The sequence below is a fragment of the Morus notabilis genome, unplaced genomic scaffold (genome assembly GCF_000414095.1).
Source record: "Morus notabilis unplaced genomic scaffold, ASM41409v2 Scaffold635, whole genome shotgun sequence".
Taxonomy (NCBI): domain Eukaryota; kingdom Viridiplantae; phylum Streptophyta; class Magnoliopsida; order Rosales; family Moraceae; genus Morus; species Morus notabilis.
In genome coordinates this window covers 25483-42396 of record NW_010360643.1, presented here as the reverse complement: position 1 = coordinate 42396, position 16914 = coordinate 25483, and the positions used below count along the sequence as shown (strand labels likewise).

The 16914-nt window shown below is 35.0% G+C and overlaps 1 pseudogene; it reads right to left on the bottom strand.

Moving 5' to 3' along the window:
• Nucleotides 1-1065: 1065 nt before the first annotated feature.
• On the bottom strand, nucleotides 1066-14025 carry LOC112091367 (annotated as a pseudogene).
• Nucleotides 14026-16914: the final 2889 nt, after the last annotated feature.

Here is a 16914-nt window from a genome sequence, read left to right as displayed (position 1 = left end):
TTATTAGTCGCCGGCACCCGTGGTTGAATATTCAAGTGAATACTTATTTTATTCAAGTTTTATCTAGTCACTGCAATTTATCAGCCGTCGGCACAAATGAATACTTTTTTTTAGGTAAATATGATATTTACAAGAACCGGCTTCAGTTGCCAGATTTTTAAGAAAATACAATATCTTCAGGTAAATCCAATATTATTTATCGTAAGTCGACTCTCGTAATTACAATATTTACAAGTAAATACAATAATTTCAGGTAAATACAATGTTTTTTAATAAATATGGTATTTACGGCTCTAACATTTTCTAAATAAATATTGTAATATTTGTAAGGTAAATATGATATGTTTGGATAAATACAATATTTTTTTATAAATACAATATTTACTGTTGCCAGGACCAGTATTCGAATTTTCAAAAAATACAATATTTACCTGTAAATACTGTATTTACCGGTCACCAGTAGCCGGTATCGGTTATTGGCCGTCGGCTCCTGGTGCTAGCCGCCGGTCACCGGCAATATTGGTGGTGGAGCTAACCAGAGCGAAAAAGGAGAGAGAGATGGGAAGATGAAAAGCTGAGGGGTATTTTTGGGTTTTTAATAGTGTTGAAAACCTAGGATATTAAACTATGCTATAACTAAATATTTTAAAAAATTATACTATAACTTACTAATCATCCTATCAAATAATTTACTCATTCTCTCAAACGTTAATTATATGACATCGTTGCTAAATGAAAAGTATTGACATCCTTTGCTAGAAAAGTACTAACAGGCAAGTGGATATTTGAATATTTGACATACGTATTCATATTCTGAATTCTCATTCTCGGTCTGTCTAATCTCTACAGTGATTGATACTATTTAGAAATAGACCAATAAAGAAATGCGTAGCCACCAATCACCATCAAACTCGCTAGAAAATAAGTTGTTATTTCAATACATATTTCAACACGTGTTTCTGGTTTACAAGAATAGGAGAAGAAGAAGATGATTTACTAGGGAGTCTGATCCGCATGACTAAGAAGCCATAATTTAGGGTACGTGCTTGAACGGAGTCTAAGTTGTTACCGGCCATTGTTTAAGGTATTGGTTAATTCGATTTTGGATGATGGTTTATCATGATCACAAGAAGCTCTTCTCACAAGAAAAGCTGGTTGTTTAGGACTTGGAAGAGTTCCACTTTCATGTCCAAGCAAGAAGAGCGCATTCGACATGGTTGGTCGATCATTTGGATCATCTTGTACACACAATAGTCCCACATTGAAACACCTCAAGAACTCATTTTCATTGCAAGTCTCGCTCAATGTTGGGTCCATCAGGTCCAGTGCCTTGTTTTCTTTCCATAATTTCCATGCCTGCATACATTACAAAAATCTGTTCAGATTACCATGGAAAAAACTAGTAGGCTTTAAGGAAAAAAAAGAGTTGCAGTAGTAATACTTACATAATCTAGAAGGCTCAAAGCTTCTTCTGATTGGTAAAATCCAGTGTTCCTTTTTCCACTAATGATCTCAAGTATGACGACCCCGAAACTGAAAACGTCAGATTTGATTGAGAATAACCCATGTAGTGCATACTCTGGAGACATGTAACCACTGTATTATAGCAACAATTAGTTGGATGGTTAGTGAATAAAAGGTACATGATCATGTGATATGGACTTCTCAGTTAAAATCCAACACACATTTACTGATGATAGGGAGACCACCAAGTTTATTGGAAACGAAAAAGAAAAAAAAGAAAAAAAAACAAAATACAAAATACAAAAAACCTTACTACGTCCCAACTACTCTGTTTGTGCTTGCCTCTATCTGGTTTCCTCCAAAAATCTTAGCCAAACCAAACTCTGAAATGTTTGGGTTCATTTCTTCATCAAGTAAGGCCTTGCTAGTTTTCATGTCTCTATGGATGATCCTCAACCTTGAGTCATGGTGAAGATGTTAAAGAGATTGTAATATATTTCTCTATTACAATATCACATAATTTTTTGGTCTAAAACACAAGAAGAAAGGAAGGATACGCTGCAGCGCATGGTTGATGCGCTGCAACGAAATTTGACGCTGTCAAGGCAGCAATTGGCACTGCAGCGCCTGTTTTGGGCGCTGCAGCGCCAATCCAGAAACACGGGCGCGCTGCAGCACTCATTTTGGGCTCTGCAGCTCACGTAAAAAGAACGGGCACGCTGCAGCACCTGTTTTGGGCGCTGCAGCGCATGCAAAACAGACTCTCGGGTCTGCTTTGCGCTGCCCGAGCGCTGCAGCGGGAAAATCACCCACTGCAGCGGAAATTGCTACCGAAAACATGTTTTTGTGTGTTTTAATGATCTGAAAGGTCTTAAACCATTGCAACCTTTGGTGATATATTTTCTCACATATCTAAGCACTTATAACAATAGATATAATCATTGTAATAGGTGTATCAATCCATGAAAAGATACATTTACATTGAAAATGCATCTTTATGTGAAAGGTTGTAACATTTAAAGAGGATACATTCATTCAATGAAATGACATCCCTGTCTTTATTAATGCTCCAGAAAATATACAGACTTCATTCTTATTCTGGAACTCAATATTGTTGCTAGATATTGTGTTCAAGGGTTTGTTGTATCTTGGGGGTAATTTGCCATTAAAACTCATTAGCAAACTTTGAGAAGTGAGGGCAAATAAAACCTTAAGGGAAAGTATTAGTATACGCCTCAAACCCTCTTCTTTGTTTCTGCATTCTTTAAAAAAAGGAAAGGAAGAATAGAAGAAAGTCTTGTACCATAAGTGACAATTGCTAAGGCTAAAGAAACTCACCAAATAGAAAATAGTCTAGGCTTTTGTTGGGCATATATTCATAGAGCAGCACTTTTTCATCTCCTTCAACACAATAGCCCAAAAGGCGAACAAGATTCCGATGCTGAAGTTTAGCAATCAACAAAACTCTCGAGCCCCTTAATAGCAATCTCTTGTCCCCCAGGAAATTTACCCTAAAGAAAAATTTCACGCAACTAAGTAAGAAAGTAGATCAAAAAGATCCTCTTCAGTATTAAAGGCCTCGCCTCATTACCTTATAGACGGTGCCAAATCCTCCTTGTCCAAGTTTATTTGCTTCTGAGAAATTGTCTGTAGCAGCTAGTATACTGTCCAAAACAACGAATGGTACTTCTATGCCTTTCTTTTCTTCTTCTCTGAATTGGCCTGAATGCATGAAGTCTCTGATATGCTTTTCACTATAATATAAGCTTAGGGCCTATTCTGCCTGGATGCTTTCCCTGTTACCTGATTTAAAATATAATTATTCAAGTAAACATCAATAATCATATAAGAAAGAAACAAAATATATTTACAAAAAGTGCCATATGTGTCTGAGTGTGGATGTTTGCATAGTTTTTACCTTGTGTATTGACCGCTTTTTTTCTTCTCAGGTAATAAAGTAAACAAGCAGCGCAAGTGAGGATCACGATGACAGCAACAATCCCTGCTGTCATAGGCATAAGCAGTGCAAGAGCACTTAGTTAAGCAGCTTTCTTTGCATTCTCCTAAACTCCCTGCTCGAACGGACTGTTGATTATCAGGCAATGACATGTTGAATATCGGTAGAAATTGAAATCTCTCGCCATTAGAAACACTGTTGTTTCCACATTGCAGTTCTGTTATTCTGAAGCAACCATCAGAATAATCCTTCAAATCCCAATTACTCGGCACCTTTGGCTTAAACCCCGTCAAATAACTACAGGAGGGTAACGGGTTCTCATTGCAGCTTCCATATGCCCCGCAAAAAGCATAAACCTCGCATTGTTGTTTCGGTTGATACCAATACAAGTTCCATTCGTTAGTAGCCACCAAACTCTGTTCCTTAAGCTGCCCAGAAACATCCAGCACACTCCGAGTTATTTATAAATCAAATACGTGAAATAGCTTTCGTTAGCATTTGAAACAAACTTAGTATCAAAGATATGATAGAGCTCCATCTCAGGTGTCAAGCTAAAAGTCTTCCCATTCCAAGATCCAGTTGTCCAATAGCTCTTAGATATATTCCAGAGTAGATTATAGGAGTTATCACTTATGTTTAGCTCAAGAGAGAAGAGGCCCGCGGCAGGGTCCTCAGAACTCTTCCATGAAGTGAGACGCTGGAGTTTTTTTGGTAATTTTGTTATAAGAAAGTTTACTACTGTGACGACCCTCCTATGAGGCCGCCACCGTAACTTAATTTTTAACTTGTACTTACTGGTATTTCTTAAAATTTGCGGAACATTTTTTTTTTTCAAACATAAGAATGAATACTTTCATAATTCGTAATAATAATTTCAAAAGAATAAATCACTGAATTTGTTAAAGCTTTTCTTAATTTCAATTAAGATAAAACCTTCTAGAAATATTTTTCAAATGGAGCTGTGTTTGAACTCTTGTTTCAAATACTCTTTAAAAGCCTTTCTAAAACTAGCCAATTCAATTGGGCCATTTAATTTGACTTTAAAACGGATTTCGTGAGAAATCTTAAATTCAAGTACATCTTAAAGTCCTTTTAAAATCAATCATTTAAATCGTCATGTTTAAAATCCGTTTATTTGTTGCATGCACTGTTGCAACGTTCTAAAACTTAAATACTCAAAACTAGGGTTGTTAGCTACAACCTCGATTTTCTTAACATACATATGTACATATACTTTTTAAACATACATACTTGAAACCTTTGAATCATATAGACATATACATGATTTTTGTTAAACTTACTGCGGAAGATAACTGCGTGAGCAGTATCCATTCCCATCTCCACCATTTATCCGCCGCTCGCCATTGCCCTTCAAGAATTGCTAATAGGTTTCTTACCTACAGCATGAACATATCTGATTGAGCTTTCGCTCAGCAAGTAGGAACTATATCTCACAAAATAACTGTAAGTACACATGAATAAATATGCATGAGCTGATTATGCTTAATTATGATGTCTTATCATAATCTTATTATCTTATCTTATCTTTCTTACTGATGGGCCCGAGTGCTCGCGTACCACTTGCGCGCAATCATCGGAACGTGAGGGTTTGCAAGGTCCCCCACGACACCGTGATTATAACTTGAATGCCTCCCTTAAGTCGGAGGACATTATTATTTTTTTTTCTTTTCTCCCTTGTGGAGCTTGAGTTACCTCCCTTAGGTCGGAGGCTGGTACGACACTCAACTGAGATTATTCTTATAAGTTTCTCTTGACTTATTAAGGTGTATGCAACATGACATGACATCGCATAAAATACTTAAAGCATAAACATGTATATATATATAACATGTGTAATTTTTCCTTTAAAATCTATTCATGCTGTAGGCGAGATTCCTACTTACCTGATTTACAAAGCGGGAATCCACTTTTCACCAAACAGTCTATTCTCTTACTTGCTTATTTTTGAAAATGAACACCCATTGAGAGTGTGAGATTAACTGTCGTTTGCTATTCTATTTTAACAACTTATGAAGGAATCTAACCCTTTTCTTAAGGCAGGTATTCCTTTCATTTTCTGAAGGATAATTTACTATAAGGATCAATTTATTAGATCCTCAAAATTTTATTTTCCTTAATTGCCCTTAACATACTTATGTCTAGATTAAAAATCATTTACCCAATCTAGTAACTTATTCTCCATAATTTTCTTCATTGAACTTATTATGATATTAAGGCCCAATTCAGCCTAGAAACTTATTAACGGCATTCTAACTCTTAGGCCGCTGAAATTTAAACTCAAACAGAGTCTCTTAAATCAATGCGGGCATTGGACCCACATCAAATCCTTGAAATTCAAAGGACCTATCGTATTGGCTCGTAGGTGCCCGTCGGGATGATTTGCTCGATAAATCACTAAGTTCTTTAAAAGAAAGCATTTTTCTTGAAAACTTTCTTTACGAACACTTCCGTTATAATGAGGGTTAACACCACAGTATTTTACTTAAATCACATCTCAGGTTCTTCGATAACCGTTTTGCTAAAAACCAACACTGTGTTAGTTTTGTTTTGTTAAAACTGTGTAGTTTCTAAAATCTGCGTTTTAATGCTTCTTAGGTTCAGATTTTGAAAATTTGTTCTTCGTGATAATTCTTTGTCTCATTAAGATCTAAAATTGTCATTTTTAGAGAAAGTTGAAATTCAGCCTCTAACGGCTTCGTTTGGCTGAAAACAGTGGCTACTGTTTTTCTTGAAACTGTTTTAGTCAAAAACTGTGCCATTTCGGAAATCTACCTTTTTACTACATCTTAGAGTTGGATTTTAAAAATCTATTCTTCATGAAAGTTCTTCGTCTCATCGAAGGCTAAAATTGTCAGTTTTATGAAAAATCGAGATTCAGCCTCTAAAGGTCTCGTTTGGCTGAACCAGTGGCTGCCAATTTTTTTTGAAATTGTTTTGGGCAGCCTGTCCGTTTTTACAAAATGGCTTCAAACTTGGTTTTAGAGTTAAAATGGGGTTTTGTCACAGCCACATAAAATGTTCAAAACATAGAGGGCTACAAGTTTAAGCTTTGGAACACCTAAAAATCTTGTTCTAGGGTTCTCACTTCCGTGTAAATTAATGGAGAAGAGTTTGAGAACTTACCCTTGAAGAACTCTCTCTCTCTCTTGAAAACCTTTGAACTCCTCTAAGATTTGTTAATAGTTTGGAACTAAAAAGTACAAGGAAATTTAAGAGGAATATTTCTACATTTTAAACTTTACTAAAACATGAAAAAAAGAGGGGATTTAGAGTTTCTTTACCCTTGGAGAATGCTTGACTAGTGTCCTCCTAGAATCCCTTGATCTCATTCCTCTTCTTCTATGGTTTGCTAGTGGCTCAAAATTAGGAGAGTGGGAGAAAATATTTTGAGAGAGAGTGGAGAGTGTGGCCGGCTTTTGAGTGGGGAAAAAGAGAGGAGAAAAAAAAAATGAAGCTTATCCTATATTGGTTCCTTTTATAGGCAACTTGGTGATCATTTATTTAACTCCAATTCCACATCATCATTCAACCAAATTTTTGGTTCAAATCCCCCTTTCTTGGCCGGTTTTGGAAGGAGAAAAGGAGAAGCAAATTTGCCATTAATTCCCTTTCAACCACTACAATCATATCACCTTAACATGTCATCCACTTGCACACTCAACTAGCTAATTTTGGCTCTATTTTTTCTATGCATGGCCGGTGGTGTGCTTTAAGAAGGAAGTGTGGTAAGTATTTATGTCCAATAGTTGATTTGACACAATCCCATCACACCTTACCATGTAATCCCCTAGCACACTCAACTAGCCAATTTTGGCTCTATTTTTTCTATGCATGGCCGGCCAAAGTGGAGAAGGAGAGAGAGAGAAATAAATCCTACCCCTTGTACTTTAGTCCACTCTCTTAGGTTACCTTTGAATCAGGTAAAAATAATACTGACTGTAAAGGGTACTTAGTTGACAGGAAATTCTTGTTTCTGACGGTTTTTTTCCTACTACTTATTTACAGTTCAACTGTTAAATCCTCGTCTGCTTTGATATCACGTTAAATTCTTACTCGCGTAATATCTTAAACTGTTTCAAGTCTTAAAATTAATTCTAGACTGAATAAATTCTAAATTTAACTTTTCTGCATTATATCCCGGGAATGACATTGTTTCTGACGGTGTCAACTCCTGAGCTCACATTGTACCCTTCTACTATAGGTATCTATCTTGTGACTTTAACCTAGCTGTCTGGCAATTAAGGATTTTCTCTTCTTTAAAAATGTCAGTGCGTTTTTTTTTTTATGCTGCTAACATCATGCTGTGTTTGGAGATTCTTGAAATTAAGATTCTCAAACTATACTTGTACTGAAAATTATTCCGCCTTAAAGTACGGCAAGAATTTATCGATCGAATTTACTTGATCGAAAACATGAACTTAACATGAAATCTGCTACAGAATTTAGGAATACAGATATTGATTCCATAAATCCTTTAGTCATATAATATTTTCTAGGAAAATCCTTGGCTTAAATAAATAAATTGTATTATTTAAAGTCTGGAATTTTCTCAGTCATTACAACTACCAGGTAGCCATGTGTGAGCCGGATGATCAAAACTTTGCCATAAAGGTATTGACGAATTGGATCCATCGTTTAAGACGAGGTTTCCATTGTCATGAAGAACTGCTTGTACAGAAGCAGGGCCGGAGTAGTTCACGTCAGTGGACCAAATTGGGATTTTGGACTCATTGAAAAGAACTAAATTTCCACCAGAGATTTTCAACTCTGAAGAAAATCTATCTGAAACTGGATTCTCTCTATTTGCCACCCTAACAATTGTCTGGGAAGTGAGTTGTTTGTACCACATGCCTATATAGTAGTTTGAAGAATTACCTGGTTTGAAGAATCCCAGCACAAAAACTCCACCTGCGGATACAATGGATTCGTCTCCGGAGAGGGATTCATTTGCAGAGATTGTATGAGCTCCAAGGCAGATATTGAACGTGAGAAACAAGCATATGAGGAGAACAACAAGCACAAATCCATGGCAGGAAATTTTTTTTGCATACAAGCTGAACACAATAAGGTGCTAAAACTGTTATTTAGTTACCGTAAAATTAACGGAGAAGCAAGAAGAAGAAAAATCCTGATACCTTTTTAATAAATGAGATTCTTATCATCTGTTTCTGTTATTTTTATTTTTATTTATTTTTTCGATGAAAAGTAGGTCCATATCATCCCAAGTCATGCATGAAGTCAAGGTCTTCCTAGTGCTTCCATTTATTTTTCTATCAAGCTATGGTACACTCTGCACATCACTCTCTTACTCAAATCCCTTTCAACTTCTGATGGCAGAGCAACTGATGCAAAAGGCAATAAGCTATAAGGAGCCGTAGAATAGTCGTTCTACATTGTCTTTACTCTCTCACTCTTTCTTTGCAATGGATTCTTTTGGTATAATTTTGAACAATCTGGAACGACCGAAAAAATAACTTCGCTTTTCTTTTCACTCGCAAAATAATTCATTGTTAAACGACTATGTCTCAGTGATGACGTGAAAAGAACGATGACATTGCATATGGGTTATGGTATACTACCAGTCTACCAGATTCCAGAAACAAGTCCAGTCTATTCAGAGTCAGAGCAATACTAATCGCATATGCTAATGCGCCAGGGTACTCACTAGCCACTACTCACTTCTCTTGGAATTACGTGCTCTCACCGTCTTTTTCTTAGAGGAGAAAAAATATGTATATATATATATATATATACGTGTATACATATATGTATAGCGGTTGTAGTTTTAATGGTATGATCTAATACTTACTAATTATGGATATTATTGTTTTAGTCGTAAAATATTGATCAGATAATTAAATAAATTAGATAATTTATCAAAAAATTAGATAATTTATCAAAAAATTATGACAGATATTGAAATTAGATATTTATCACATTACGTTATCAAATTTCTATATTTTGATAGGTAACTACTAATGAAAACCCAATATTAAAAACTTATCCATGTATATTACGTAAGTTTAGAGTCTTAAAACCAAATTGTCGACTTTGAGACCTTGATTGAGTTTTATTAAATTTATTATATCTTTTGTTTGGATATAATTATGGTGTAATGTAGTAGTTAATAATTGTATATCTTTTCAAAAGAAATTTGTATTATATTGGTGATTTTTAAAGATTTTTTTTCCTCATACTTCAGATAACATAGAATTTTCCTGTTAGTTTAATTAATTAAAAAATATGGTTGTATTTATTGTCTAATGATGGTTTAACACTTATCTTAAATAGAATGAGAATAAAAATAGGAATACAAGTATAATGCAATAGAATAGGAATAGATTAAATTATTTATTAAAATTTTATTGTTTGGCTGGGTAGTATTGGAATCACAATCATTATGTTTGGTTAGTCAATTGAACAAAGTAGAATAACATATGTTTTGACTAAAATACCACTTTATTTAATCATTAATAAAGTTTTAAAACTAAATTCAAATATTTTTTAAAATAATTTTTTTTTCTCTTGATGTTTAAAATCAAACATTTTATTTGATATGATAAATTCAAACATTTTTTCTTGATGTTTAAATTAAAACTAAATTCAAACATTTTATTTGATATATAATATATGATTAATTACTCAAATAATAAAAAGAAATTAAACTAAAAAAATACATAAAAGTATCAATATCATTCTAACATAAAGGGTCTCAAATGTATTACCCATGATCAGTTTAACAAAATAATAAGACATAAACAAAATATGAGTAAGAAGGAGTTATTTATTTATTTATTTATTTTTATTCTAGTGAGTGAGCTGCGCATTAGGATTAATGAAAAGATATGTTTTTATATTGGGATGGTGTTGTTTAAAGTAAATTTTAAAACATTAGGAGGGATAATTTAAGGAGAGATAATTTTAATTAATAGTAGTTTTGGAAAGGAGTGATCATTTAATTGGTTCACTTAAAAATAGTTATTTAACCATTTAATGGAATACCAATTCTATAAAAATAATGATTGATAAATCTTTTTGTCCGACTAAATATAAGAATGGAATGGACGGATTATGAGTGTCTAAGTATTATGATCTGATATGGATACCTCAAATGGCTTGAAAACTTCCTCAAAAGAAGTCTCCATTTTCATAGTCTTCGACGGAGCTATCGAAGAATCCTAGTTTAGCTTCGCCCGTGGAGTCACAAAATGTTGGGGTTCTTTTGCGTCGGGCTTGATGACGTGCAGGGTGTGGTGTTCATGGGCTCTCTTGAGTGGTCCACATGATCAATTGTAAGAACAGTGTCGCGTCCAGTGACTGGTGGACACCTGATAGAGCTCAAAAGAGGCTTTTAGATTGTTGTTTGGACTTTGAAGTTGAGCATGCTCGGAAAGGTGATAATGGCCCCACGCTGGGTCAGGCTAGACCCAAGTGACCCCAAGAAGAGCGGCGAGGGCGACATCCATTGCAATTCTGACTCTGTAAAAACATGATCTTTCGTGAGGGGGATCTTCAATTGTGACAGTGGCATGGGAGAGGAACGTAATCAGTTCATGGAGGAGGTTTTACACCACAAGAATTTCGGTTTTTTACTTCCAAAGAATTGGTAGCAAGAACCTTTGATTTTGGTAGCAAAAGCTTTTTGCTATCAAAAATTTGTGGTAGCTAAAATCCGGTAGTAGAAAATTTTTGCTATCAAAAAAAATTTAGTAGCAAAAACATCTGCTACCAACTTTTGGTAGCTAAAATTGATCGATTTGGCCTAAAAAAAGGGACCGAGTCAGGTTGTTTAGCTACCAAATTTTAGTAGCGGAAATGTTTTAGTAGAAAAAAGTGAATAATCTATTACCAAATATTTGGTAGTAGAATGTTTTTACTACTAAAACTTTTAGTAGCCAAAAACTTTAATACCAAAAAAAATGGCAGTGAATACTCTTTTAGTAGCAAAAAATGAGGAATCGGTTACCAAATATTTGGTAGCGAAACGTTTTTACTACTAAAATGTTAGTAGTGAAAAGCTTTAGCTACTGAAAAAAATTGGTAGCAAATACAACTTTGGTAGCAAAAAGCAAAGAATCTGCTACTAAATTTTTGGTAGTAAAATGGTTTTACTACTAGAATATTTGGTAGCTGTAAGCTTTAGCTACTAAAAAAATTGGTAGAGAATAAAGATTTGGTAGCAAAAAACAAAGAATATGCTACCAAATATTTAGTACCAAAACGTTTTACTACTAGAATATTTGGGAACGCAAAGCTTAGTTACCGGAAAAAAATTTGTGGCAAAAACATACCAGTTTGCTACCAAAAGAGAATTTGGTAACAAAAAAGTCTTGGCACCAAACTATTTTCATTTGGCGCCATGTTTTTTGGTACCAACTAACTTTTGTAGTTGAATATGTGTTTTTGATACCAAAACTTTGGTAGCAAAAACTTACCCATTTGCTACCAAAAAGTCTTGGCGCCAAGTTATGTTCGTTGGCGCCATGTTTTTTCTACCAACTGATTATGGCTAGCAAAAGAATATGTTTCTGAGACCAAAATTTTAGTAGCTAAAACATACATATTCGCTACCAATTTTTTGTTTTTTTGGTAGTAATAAAGTCTTGGCGCCAAATCATTTTTGTTTGGTGCCATATTTTTTGCTACTAAATGATTTTTGGTAGCAGAAAATGTGCTTTTGATATCAAAATTTTGGTAGTAAAAACATATCTATTTGCTACCAAATTGTTTTGGTATGCAAAAACCTTGGCACCAACCCATTTTCATTTGGCCCCATAGTTTTAGGCTACCAAAAAAAATTTTGATAGCAGAATCGTCACTTTTTACTAGTAAATTTGGTAGCAGAACATTGTCCACATTCTGCTACTAAAATTTGGTCTCTAAAACTATTTTTTTTGCTACCTAACAAATTTTAGTAGCAAAAAATTGAAATTTTTGTAGTGTACTTAGGTTTGTAGCAGTTCGAGGGCATCCATGGGCAGAGGTTAGTCGTGCAGGGGCGTTTTTGGTCAGATTGGTTTTACGAGTTTACATCCGGTGGTCGTGATTATTGAATGTTCGACTCATCGAACGGTTTTTGGGCAGTTTTGGTGGAAGAGGGTTTAAGCGACTAATATTTTAAATGGGGAAGAACGTCCAGGAGCGTGTCACGAGCCTTAAGATGGGACCGTGATTATTAGAAGAATTAAGTTTAATTAAACGAGATTAATCAACAAAATCCATGAAAATAAAATAAAATATACAAATACCAAAATAGACATTAAAATATATTGCTCTAGAGTCTTTCTTTTACAAAAAATATTTAAAATAGTCCATAAAGTTTAAAATAATACAACTGTGGGACAATGCCGATCAATACAGTACTACTCAGAATTTAAAAACTGCAAATTCGAAACAAACTAACCACTTCGAATCACACGCCTCCAATCCATTGGCATCCACTTTCCATGCTGTAAATCTAAACTGCTAACTCTGAAGAGGGATTAACACATTGAAAATAGAGGAAAAATGAGCGAAATGCCCAGTAGGATATAATTTTATAAAACTGAATAAATAAATGAAAGTACAGGCCCGAATGAATCAGTCGGAACCAAACAACCTTTTTACTGAAAGGTAAATAAACTTAAATTACATATTACAGGCAACCAGCAAGTAATTTAAGTAATTAAATTACTTACGACCAAACTAAGGCCAAATTAACACCACCATAGTGGCCCGTCCGGATTTCAGATTCTGCCCTCAAGGATACAATCTCCATATCCTGTCTAGGCCATCAGTGGGCTTACCAGTTCACATGATATCTTATCTTAAGAAAATATCTATTAAAACTTTACTTCAGTTCATTATGAGATCATTAGTAATAATCAAGCTATTGTCTTAAAATATCTTTTTTTATCAAACATGTCTTATCTTTAAAAATACTTACATATGCCAAAAATACTTTAAAATAGGCTAACAAGGATATGGACAAGAATATTCTACCTCTTACATAGTAATTCCACTGCTCGCTCTGAACTTCAACGAATCCATTCAATTTGCCTCAATCCGCGTGCACAGTACCAGTAGACTTTTTAACAGAGTGGAATTGGCACAAAGGAGGTCGCTGTTGCATTCAGTGCGTCGAAACGAGTCAGGGTATGGTTTCAGATCTTCAAATGGAGGTCAGGAGGCTGCTGAACGGAAGCTCATCAGTATCCGGCCACCGACAGCGGACGCTCCTGAAGAGTTTTTCCGGGTGGACTTGGGTCCTAGCCCCCCTAAATTGACCATTCTGAGATAAATGGTGTGGTCAATTTCATCAATTTTGTCCTCTAACTGTATGGATTGAAACCGCCAACTTTGACATAATCTGGCGGCTCAGATCTTGATTTTCTGGCTATGGAACCTCAAAATTAGTTTAGAGCTCTTGTTACCCACTTTCTTCTGAGTGTTTTGAGACTAAAATCATGACGATCCAACGGTTGGATCATCACAACTACCCTCCACCCCAACAGCGACGGCGGCGAGCTATATTGTCCGGCAAACGGCGACGGGACCGTAAAATTGGCATAAGAGTTTTGCTCAGCATTCTTCTCTGAGTCCATTGACACTGGCGGTGTCAAAAATGGCGGCCGGGAATGAGGTGAACAATGGCGGCGGTGGTAGGAATTCTAGCCACCATGGACGGTGGTGCTCCGGCCAGAATTGACCTATGAAAAGGTATGGTTTTCTTCGTCTCTTCGTCCTGAATCCATAAGAATTGGAATCGCCTTGATTGGATGTCGGACGGAGGAGATATCGCGATCAAAAGTTTCGGTTATTTTCATAACTTCGGCCGACGATTGCCGCTGATTCCGACGGAGTTGGAGGTCATGCAACATGTCAACATGCTCAACTCGTCGAGATCTTTACAACGAGTCGGGAGGTGTAAAAAACAGACACCGAATCCTCATCGAAGTGTTTGGCCGGCATGGAGAGAGAGAGTGAACGTGGGAGAGAGAGAGGAGAGAAAAAGAAAGAAAAATAAAAAGGAAAAGGAAAAATGAGCTTGGACTTTCTGTGTAAATTTGATGATTAGACTTCAAAGCCCAATTTGAATAGAGTATGGAATGTCCCATTATTAAAATTCTAAAAGATTAGCTACCAACACTTAAAACTGTTCGAGGGACAACAGTATCAATTTCTAAAAATAGTCATTTTAAGGAAGAAAAGTTATTTATGTGATAATTATAACTAAAAATCTTTTACTAATCTCAAATTAATCAACACTAACCATCGGATTAAATTAATTAATCTCGATTAATTTAACCGGGTGTTACAGAGCGCCAACTCGGAAGAACTTTGCATGAACCATAAGAACCAAGGTCATTTTGCTCTAAGTTTAACCTTTGAAGTTGTTTCTTGTGTTGGCTCTGAGTTTTTGCTATCTGAGTTTGGATGTTGTTGTTCTGATAAGGTGCAATTGTGCTGCTATTTATAGGCTGAGGATGAGAACTACAGAGGAGGGAAATTTTCTCTCCATTATAGTTTGAATTCTTGGTCTTAGATGGGCTGGTGTTCACAGGTGGTGCTTTAGATGAGCTTTAATGCATGTTTTCTTGTTTTATAGATGAAAAGTTGCCAAGAAAGTGAATATATGGGGTGTGAAGCAACCAATGAGAGGTCTTTACAAGTCTACCACATCATGTGGCTGTTTTGAGGGAGTTGAACATGGTCACTCTTTGGGCAGGGAAATGAGTTTCTAAATTGGTGAATAAAATGGCTTCCAACTTTAACGTTTTGCTATTGGAGAAGAAGACAAGATATATTCCTAAGATATTCCTTGGTGTTTCTTGGACTGATTGGAGAAAATGTCTTGAAGTTTTAGTTTGTGAGGAGAGTGAGGAAGTGTGAAATTTCATTTTCCAACTAAGGCTATTTATGGACAAACATACGAGGGGCTAAAATGAAAAGAAAATATTTGCATAGAACCAGTTTTGCAAGCCTTGGGAGAAGAGAAAATATGCAAATTTCTAGGTTATGATACTTACAAATATTAATCCATTGAATAATTGCTCTTTTGTTTAAGGCTTTATTAAACAAAGTTTTATTTCAAATATGGTAAGATTTTCCATCACACCTTTTGTCCTAGATTTGATTGGCTTCTTGGTAGAAGAGAATTTTGTCGTCTTCCTCCTCAAGGGTGGCGCCAATTTAGGTCATTTTTTCTTTTTTTTTTCTTTTTTTCTCTTTTTGTCCTTAATGGTAGATTTAATCCTAGCATTTGATTTAAATTTCTCTCAAAGCCTAACCATTAGATTAGAATCCTTTCTTAAAACATCGTTGATGTGATAAGAATCTTATATGTACAAATTTGTGTGAGTACCTTAAGATTCGTTTGATAGATAGATCCAGAATTATGATTCTGGATCTTAGTTCAAAATCAGTATTTGTTTACAATGATTCTGAATCATAGTTAAGAGTTATGATTTAGAATCAGTGTTTAGTTTAAGAGTCCGTTTGGTACCTAGATTCGTTCCCTTATTCGAATTATGGTTCGTGGTTCGCTACATATTTTCTCTCACAAAAAATACACATAAATAAAAAATGGTTCTAATCACATGGTTTGAATCCATGAACTCAGAATCTGATGTGATATTTTAAATCAGAATCACTCATGATTCTAAAACCACCTCCCTCTTGATTTATGGTGATTCAAACCTCTAATTATGAATCATGATTTCATACTCGTGATTTGAATCCAAAATCATGAATCATGGTTCTGATTCTAGAATCATGATTAAAATCACCCTAATTTGAATCCTCGTACCAAACAAACTCTTAGTCTCAGTGGCATGAGTTGGCATGGTTAGCTCTTTAGTTTCGAACAATCTCACAACTGAGATTGTATGTTTTATTAGCGTTCTTTTGGAACTTAACTACCGATGTTACGGAATAATAAATCCCAATATTTTATATTGTATCCCGTCTCAGGAAGAATTATAGTTTCCAATTATTAGTCTTGACACTTTTGCTTCAGTACTTAGTTACGATATATTTTTATCCAAGAATTTTCGTCATTTAAATTCACATTTAAGAAAAATAAACATGATACTTTGTAATTTAATCAATTGTCACGAAATAAATTTCCTCATTTAGCTTTTAAAATTCCACATTATTGAATTATACGAATAAATAGGAGCAAAATCTCTCTTTCCAAATCAAACATCATATCAAATTTCAACTTATCATAATAACTGTTGACGGTGATTTCTCGCCAACAAAAACCGGCCGGGTTACCTCTTGGTTTCCCTTTGGATTACCGGCCTGTGTGTTGAATGTGTGTGAAATTTTATTGTTTTGGGATGTGCATAAATAAAGAAGACACGAAATTTTATAGTGGTTCACTCTATAAAATTAGAGCTACATCCACTGTGGTTGTATATTTCTTTTTTGAGGGGATTTACAATTTACATCAATTGCTATCTCTCACTCTCCTTTTTTCCTAATCCCCT